Here is an 8771-nt window from a genome sequence, read left to right as displayed (position 1 = left end):
TCAAGCTCCCAGACCACTGGCTAGAAAGGTCAAAGTCGTATTTTATGAAGCTCAGCTACTTCAATGACACATAGTGTTGAAAAACCTCAAGTACTCTGTAAATAGATTTCTAGGTTTTCTTGAAAGGTTTACGAGAACACCATGGCTTAGCACAAAGTTATGTGGGTGAAAGGACCGGAATGCACCTTTGAAGGGATGCGTGTCACTTTGTAAATCTGTGCCTAGCCACCCAGATAAGAACACAAGTTTTGGGGTCAGGAAGACCTGGGTCCAAATCACAGGTCTTTCATTTACTCGCTATGTGCGGAGGCAAGTTACTTAATTCCTCTGAACCTCGGTTTTCTTGGGGCTATAATGCCTAGTTCTCAAGGTTATTTTGAGGGCTGTTCTCTTCCCCCAGATATCTATATGACTCATAACAACATCTCTTTGGGTCTTCACTAAATTGTCCTTCTCAGTGGAGATTTCCCCAAGCTCTATATTTTATGCTGAAAGCACCTCCCTACCTGACCCCAACACTTCTTATCCTCTTCCTATGCTTTAATTTTCTCCTCAGTACTTAATATAATACATTATATATTTTACCATTTTTATCTTCTTTATTTTCTATCTCCAACAGTAACATTTTAACAACAGAAGAGTGGGGATTTTTGCCTGTTGTGATCACTGCTATAACCTCTATGCCTAGAATAGTATTTGAAACAAAATAATAAATACTTACTGAATGAATGCTTACTGAATGAATGGATGGATGATTAAATGGTTAGTCAATGGGAAGATTCCAGGGCCAGAACTTTTGGTCAGTATGGCTTGATAAGTTCATGCTTCCACTGTCCTTGAGTGCCAAATATCCAGAAATAAGAGATCAACTACAAAAAGAAAAGAAAAACATTAAAAACCTAACTGTGTTATACAAGAGGTTAAAATTAGGAGAAGAAGCTGGTGGAAGGTATTTAGGAACTTTCTGTACTATCTCTGAAACTCTTCTGAGAGTCCAAAAATTATTTAAAAGTTAAAAAAAACAACTGTGGTTAAAAAAAGAGAAAGATTAGCATCTCTGTGGCCTAGAAATAGAACCAAAACACAGCAATAATCAGGGGCTAAAGGTGTGGCCCACTAGGCTCTTCACCTAGCCCGCCAAGACTGTGGGTAGTTGAATTTCTGCGGCAAGGAGAATCACATGTGGCAGGGACCCAGAGTGAATCTCAAAAGCTAAAATTGAGAATCTGGGCAGGACTCTCCAATCCACAAAGGGAGGCTTAAAGTCATACTACCTGTTGTCCAGGGCTATGGCTTGTGTAGTGCTATGGGAAGGAGACAAACAGCTGTTCAACTAGGACTTGGGCCAAGCTATTTGTTATTGGCCCACTTCTAGACAAGGGTGGAAAAGCAGTATTTGAAAAGATAGTGGATGAGAGTTTTTCAGCATGAAACATAGATCATTGGACTCAGACTGAAACACAAGGAAGGCTAAAGATAAATAAAAATTGAATTGTACTTACATAAAAAGGGCAGAACATCATAGATACCAAGAAAATCTCCAAAGCTACTAGAGAAAGAGGACAGATTGTCTACCACAGAATAACAGTGAGGTGGATGGCAGGTAGCCCATCAGCAGCAATCTCTGCCAGAACTCAATAGATACCTACAAAGTGCTGATAGGGAAAAGGATCTCCCCTAGACTTCTATATTCTGTCTTACTATCAATCAAAAGTATTAACATATTAGTTTGCTAGGGTTGCCATAACAAACTACCACACGCTGTGTGATTTAAACAACAGAAATTTATTTTTTCACAGTTCTGGAGGTTGGAATTCCAAGATCCGGGTATTGGCAGGTTTGATTTCTCCTGAGGCCTCTCATTGGCTTGCCTTCATGCTGTGTCCTCACATGGTCTTTCCTCTGTGTATGTAAATTCCTGGTGTCTCTTTTGTGTGTCCAAATTTCCTCCTCATATAAGGACACCAGTCAGATTGGATAAGAGCTCACACTAATAGCCTCATTTTAACTTAATCACCATTTAAAGGCCCTGTTGCCAAATACTGTCACATTCTGACGTAGCGGGGGTTAGGGCTTTATCATATGAATGGGGGGGCACAATTCAATCCATAGCAGAGTAAGAGAAATAAAGACATATTCAGATCCACAAAAAATTAGAGCATTTATTACCTATAGACACTTGCTTCAAGAACCATTAAATGCTGTTTATCACTAAGGAGAGAAGAAAATACAAACAATACTAGAAATACATCCAAAAAGTTGTAATTAAGTTGATTATAAACGAATTAAATTCATCTGTTGAAAGCTAGAGATTATCACATGGGTTTTTTAAGACATCCTGTTACATGAGTCATAAAAGAGACATATCCAAAACACAACGACCCAAAGATTGAAACTAAGTGGATGAAACAAGATATAACAGCCACATATGAATCAAATAAAGCTGATACAGCAATATTAGAATTAAGCCAAAACAACTTGAGGAAAAAAAAATTAGTGAAATAAAGAATACTAGATAATAATGAAAAGAAATTCTGCCAAGAAGATGTAAAAACCGTAACTTGTATTTATCTAAAACCTAATAAAAATATATAGAACAAACACTGACATAGCAGATGTGTAATCATGACTGGAAATTTCAGATCATCTCGCTCAGAGATGATTTAACAATCTTGAGTATATATACATTTATTCTCACACACACACAGATACATGTAAGTTTCTAACATAGAGAATATATACGTTCCCCTTGAAAGTTCTCTCTGCCTTGTTAATCTGGCATAAACTTTTCAAACTTCAAGACTGAATCTTACTTGGGTCTCTTGGGAAGAATTAGTCATTACAACTCTGGGTTCCCTTAATATCGTCCACATATCTTCTATAGCACTTATCTTAGTATTTGTAGAAAGGTACCTATTTGTTTCCACTAGACTCTGAGTCCCTTGTTGGCACTGGCGTGTTGTCCATCTCTGCAACTCCAATTCCTGGCACATAATACATGGTTGGCAATTGCTTGTTGAATGAATGAATCCATAGTTTCTGCCCTTGAGAGCTCACAAGGTAGAATAATAAGCAGCTAACATGCATTGGGAAAGTCTAGGTGCTGAGCACTCTTCTAAGTGCCTTATAGGTAGTATCCCATTAGGCATCACAGCATCCCTACAAGGTTAAGTGTTCAGATTATCTCCCTTTACAGATGAGAAAATTGAGACTAGTGAGCTTTTGTGTTGATAACTTGTCCAAAGTCACACAGCTAATAAATAGCAGAACCAGAATTTGGTTCCAAATTCTCTGATTTTGGGGTCTGAGCCCTTCACCATCATATTATGCTACTCATATTTTATATATGAAAACACAATCACTAATAGAAATGGGTACTGGCCAAGCAACCATTGAACTAAATAGTCAATAAATTCAATGCTATTTTGCTGAAAAGATTAGTTGCACAGATTCATATCTTGATAAACTGTAAAGTGATTCCCACATCTTTCCCTTTCCCTCTTCTCTGGAAAGCACTCCTCTCTCCCACTTCTCTGGAAGGATGTCTTGCATGAGAGATAAGGCAAGAAGTCATGTGGTCACTTTCCTTGGACTCCAGCTCCTCTCTGAGGTCATTCCAGAACCCTCCTGGCTACCCTACAATTCTACAGTCTTGGCGGGAATTGCAGAGTGGTGCCCTGTGACTCTCAAATCCATCTGGCTTGATGTTTCTCCGTGTCCTTAATAGGGGCAGGAGAGACGAGTGGTACTAAGGGCCCATGTAGACAACTGGGCAGCTGCTTTTTTCTCTATAATATCAAGAAAGTTCAGCTATAGGTCACTCAATATAGGTCACCCTGGGGTGGAGGGGAACAAGACAACCATTTGCTTCTTAATCCTCATTATCACGAAAACATTATGAACTATTTTATATTTTTGGTGCCTGGATCACATGGGTCATGAACTAACATATATACACATACACATATACAGATATACACCATCGACAGCTTTATTCTCACCGAAGTAACAGTCAAGAAGAAAATACTGCTTTATTTGAGGAGATACGTATCAACTTCTCTTGAGTTCTGGAAGCCCTCATGCTCCATCCAGTGTCACTGAGAAATTATTATACAGCTTACATTGCCCATTGTGTCTGTTATACGGTACATTTGACCACAGTTTATGAGACAATTTACCACCGAATAATTTCCCGCCAAATGTGGAAGCTAGAGACAGTTTAATTCATGTCTAACTTCAAAGCTGAAGCAATTGAGGGCTGCAGCTGAGCAGTGAAACAGTTGGCAGGGTGAACATTGTAAAGGCTTTGTCTACAAGATTTAGAGTGCAAATTTCTGGCCAGTAATTCAACATCAATGATCCCTTTTAAGAAATCATCTTGAAAAGCTCCTCTGGTTTTCAAGGTAGATCTCTTAAAGCCCCAGATTGGTGAGAGAGATAATAATCAAAATAACAATACTCTATTTTTTGGTAGAGAGGGTTCGAGTTTTAAAATGTATTAACAATTTAGTCCTAATACGGATTTTGCTAAGGCTTTATTCTCCCCCCAAATTAAAAATGAGAAAACTAAAGTTCCCAGAAAAGAAATGACTTATCTGTGCAAAATTACACAGTTGTTAGGAAGTATTATAGATAAGACTTAAACCTAGATTTTCTTGTCTAATACAACACCCTTCCCCCTATACCAAAGTTTGTCGGTTGTACTTTACTTTGTGGTTATTTTTAACTGCCTTCAGATGTGGGTCCCTTAGCCACAGAGCTAGAATCTCTGCTGTGTTGCACAAGGGAAGGACAGTCAGAAGATAGCTGAGCTGAGAGGGACCTTAGAGACCATCTAGTTCCATATTTTTGCTTTCAGATGAGAAAAGCAAGACCCAGAGAGAAGGGGTTACTTATTGAGACGAGACCAGGGTCAGAATCCATCTTTCCTCATCTTCAGCCTTTCTGCTACTCCCTGACACTTCGTCAGAAATGTATCCCCTCCAAACTCTTGAAATTATATTTATTTATTCAATCTACATTTACTCATCACTTGCTATGGGACAATTAAAATGGTTTAGTTACTGAGAACACAAAGATTTATACTACAGAAACTCTTAGTCCTTTAGGGAAGATAGATACATAAACAGTTATAGTTACTATTGGAGGTTTACACAGATGAAATGGATTAGGCCTATGCAACAGGGGAAGACTTAACCAAGAAGTAACAGTTGAGTTTTCAAGTAAGAGGAGAAGTTTACTATCCAGATCATGGAGAAAGGGTTTTGCATGAAGAGAGAATTATTTGTGTAAAGGAATTAAGGCTGTGAGAAATCACCGAGAAAAACATGCCAGTCCTTAGGTATGGGTAAGTCACAGGAGACTCAGAGTGACAGGAAAAGAGAGTGGAAAGAACAGAGTCAGATGAAGGCTTCATATGTCATAGCAAGGAATGAGGACTCTCTCCACAAGGAGATGAGGAACTTTAAAGCATGGAAGGCAGCAGATTTGATTCACAGACTGACTTTGTTAGGTGAGTATTATTATTCCCAATTTTAGAGATGCAGAAACTATTGGGTTCACAGAATAAATAACACGCTCTCATCATCCAGTGTGTGTGTGTGTGTGTGTGTGTGTGTGTGTGTGTGTGTGTGTGTTAAAGAGCCTCAATCAAGACTCGGGTACTCTGAATCCAAATCCCAAGTTCTTTAGACATCACCATGCTGCCTCTGAGAGTAAGTGCTTTTTAAAGGGAGAGACTGAGTCCTGAGGTCCTTGCAAAGATGTACAGCATGGAGAGTACAGAGGCCCCATATGACTCCTTCCCTGATGAAACACCCACCTGACCACTGCTTACTTCCCAGAGCCTGCTTTACTATTGGTCTGTAGAGCTTAGTTTATCTTTCCCCAGCTTCTGAAAAACAACTGAATGAAACAACTATAGTTTTCTCTGCCTAAGACCCTTAAGGGTTTATGTTGACAGGCCAGGCAGTAAGATGTTAAGAGGAAGAAGGCACTGCTCTCTCCAGCTCGGCCCTCAAAAGAAGAGCTCAGCCAACGCACAAAATCACTCCACATTCATATTCTGCCTCTCCCTCCCTCCCTGTCTCTCTTTGTCTCTCAGATTATTTTGTCTCCAGACTCCTTCCCAAGAATCAGCATGTCAAGCCTGTGCTTTCTACATGATTCTAGGATCCAAACACATTTATTTATCCTTTCTGCTCAAAAAATGCATTGATTCTATGTTTCATTTCCTCTGTGATATACTTTCTGCTCTTTGTGGTTATAGAAATGAGAAACAAAGAATCCCGGATCAGAAGAGTTTTAGTAGCAACTCGGTCCAACTGAAGCATCTTTTGTAGCTTCTGTATCTAAAGCATCTAGCACAATCATTTGTGGCCAATGCATTGAGAGTTTGTACCTGGCCTACAGTAGACCCTCAATAATTTTTAGTTAAGTTGCCCAAATGCTTGATTTCCTCTCTAGCATCTTGGGTAAAAACTGGAAGAAAAAAAATCCTAACAGCCATCTATGTACAGCTGAGCAAATTTCTAAAAATGTAAAAGAATACAATCAAGAAAATAATAATTACCAGGCCAGTCAAGGTCCAGTTAGAAAACCAGAAGCTAGACCCAGTAATTCAATAGAGGGAATTTAATAGGAGAAACTCATTTCATGTGTCTTGGGAGAACTAAAGGTGCAAATGGGATAGAGGAGTAACCCAGCAATTAGCAGGAACCCACTGTCACCCTTAAGGATGGCAGGACAAAGAAAAGAAATGGTATCAGAACTGAGAAGCAAAGCCACATAGAGGGAGGGGTTGCCAGGGGGAGAAGAAACCATTGCAGAATCACAGCCACCCTGGAAATGCTGCCTGAGCGAGCAGAGTACTGCACTAAGGCAGCTATTCAAATAGCCAGGCACATGAAAAACTATTGGATTTCATTAGTCATAAGGGAAATTCAAGATAAAACCACAATTAGATGCCACCATAAAACCCATCAGAATGGCTAAAATTAATGACTAGCTATATCAAGTGTTATCAAAGAAGTGGAGCAACTGGAACTCTCATACATTAATGGTACCATTGTAAACTACTTCAAGCACTTTGGAAAACTGTTTTTCAGTATCAATTAAAACCAAGATGCAGAAATTCCAATACTGGTATTTACTTAAGAGAAATGAAAATACATATCCACTAAAGACATGTACAAAAAAAATTTATAGAAACTTTATTCATAATAGACCCAAACTAGAAACAGCACAATTGTTCATCAGCAGGAGGAATGGATTAGCAAATTGTGAAAAATGTGTACAATGGAATAGGACACAGTGATAAGAAAGAGCAAACTATTTATATTCACAAAAATGGATGAATGTTATAACCATGAAGCATGATGAAAGGATCAATCACAAAAGACACTATATGGCTCTATCTACATGAAGTTCTTGAACAGACAAAATTAATCTATGTACATGGAAGTTGGATAGGGATTACTTCTGGGTATGGGTTATTGACAAGGAAGAGGAAAGCAGGAGACCACTGAGATAAAGGAAATGTTCTATAGCTTGATCTGAGTGGCAGTTACATGGGTCTATACGTATATGAAAAAATTCATTGAACTAAACACTTAAGATTTGTGCACATTACTGTAAGTAAATTACACATTTTAAAAGTACCAAAATACTCCCTAGGATAAATAATATGGTAATGTATATCTTTGTGTATAGATCATAACCCACATATCTGTCTACATAAATAGAAGAAATATAGTGTTATTTAATATAAATTAAATTATTATTTATTATATTATGTTATTATATTTATTATATTTATTATATTATGTTATAACATATATATTATGTTATTCTATATAAATATAGAAATATAGTGTTAAGCATGCCAACTCTGAAGTCAGACTGCCTCGGTCTATGTTCTAGCTCTGCAAACTACCACATGTGCAAGTGTGGGTGTGGCATGTCAACTCTACTTTTCTTACTTTTTCCCTCAGCAGTAAAATGGCAATAATGATAGTACCCACCTCACAGGGTTTAATGAGATTTAGTTGTCCTAATACACGTAACTCACTTAAAATATTGCCGGTACATACTAAGTATTTGGCTCTTGTATTCAAATTCTCCAGAGAAACAGAACGAATAGAAGATTGATTGATTGATTGACTTTTAAATTTTTTCTTTTCTTTTCTTTTTCTTTTTTTTAAGGAATTGGCTCATGCAGTATGGTAGCTGCCAAGTCCAAGATCTGCAGTCAGAAAGCTGAAGTCCTAGGAGAGCCAGTGGTGTAGTTCCAGCCTGAACAACAGTAGGCTTGAGACCCAGGAAGAGCAGATGTTTTAGTTTGAGTCCAAAGGCAGGAGAAAAACAATGCTCCAGCTCAACAGTAGTCAGGCAGGAGGAGCTCCCTGTTATTCAGGGGAGGGTCAGCCTTTTTTTTCTATTCAGGCCTTCAACTGTTTGAACGAGGCCCACCACACTAGCAAGGGAAATCTGCTTTACTCAGTCTGTCAATTTAAATGTTAATCTCCCCAAAACACCCTCACTGAAACAGCCAGAATAATATTTGTCCAAATATCTGGGCACCCTGTGGCCCAGTCAAGTTGACACATAAAATTAACTACTAATAATTAGCTACTATTATTAGTGAAATTCCTGGATTAAGGAATATTGACATATTAAAGATTCTCCATACACATGTCACACAATATCTTTGAAATGGTTTGTACCAGTTTACATTTCAATCACCAGACTACAAGAGGGCCTGGCACACCATT

The sequence above is a fragment of the Orcinus orca genome, chromosome 1 (genome assembly GCF_937001465.1).
Source record: "Orcinus orca chromosome 1, mOrcOrc1.1, whole genome shotgun sequence".
NCBI lineage: Eukaryota > Metazoa > Chordata > Mammalia > Artiodactyla > Delphinidae > Orcinus > Orcinus orca.
This window is presented reverse-complemented; position numbering follows the sequence as displayed.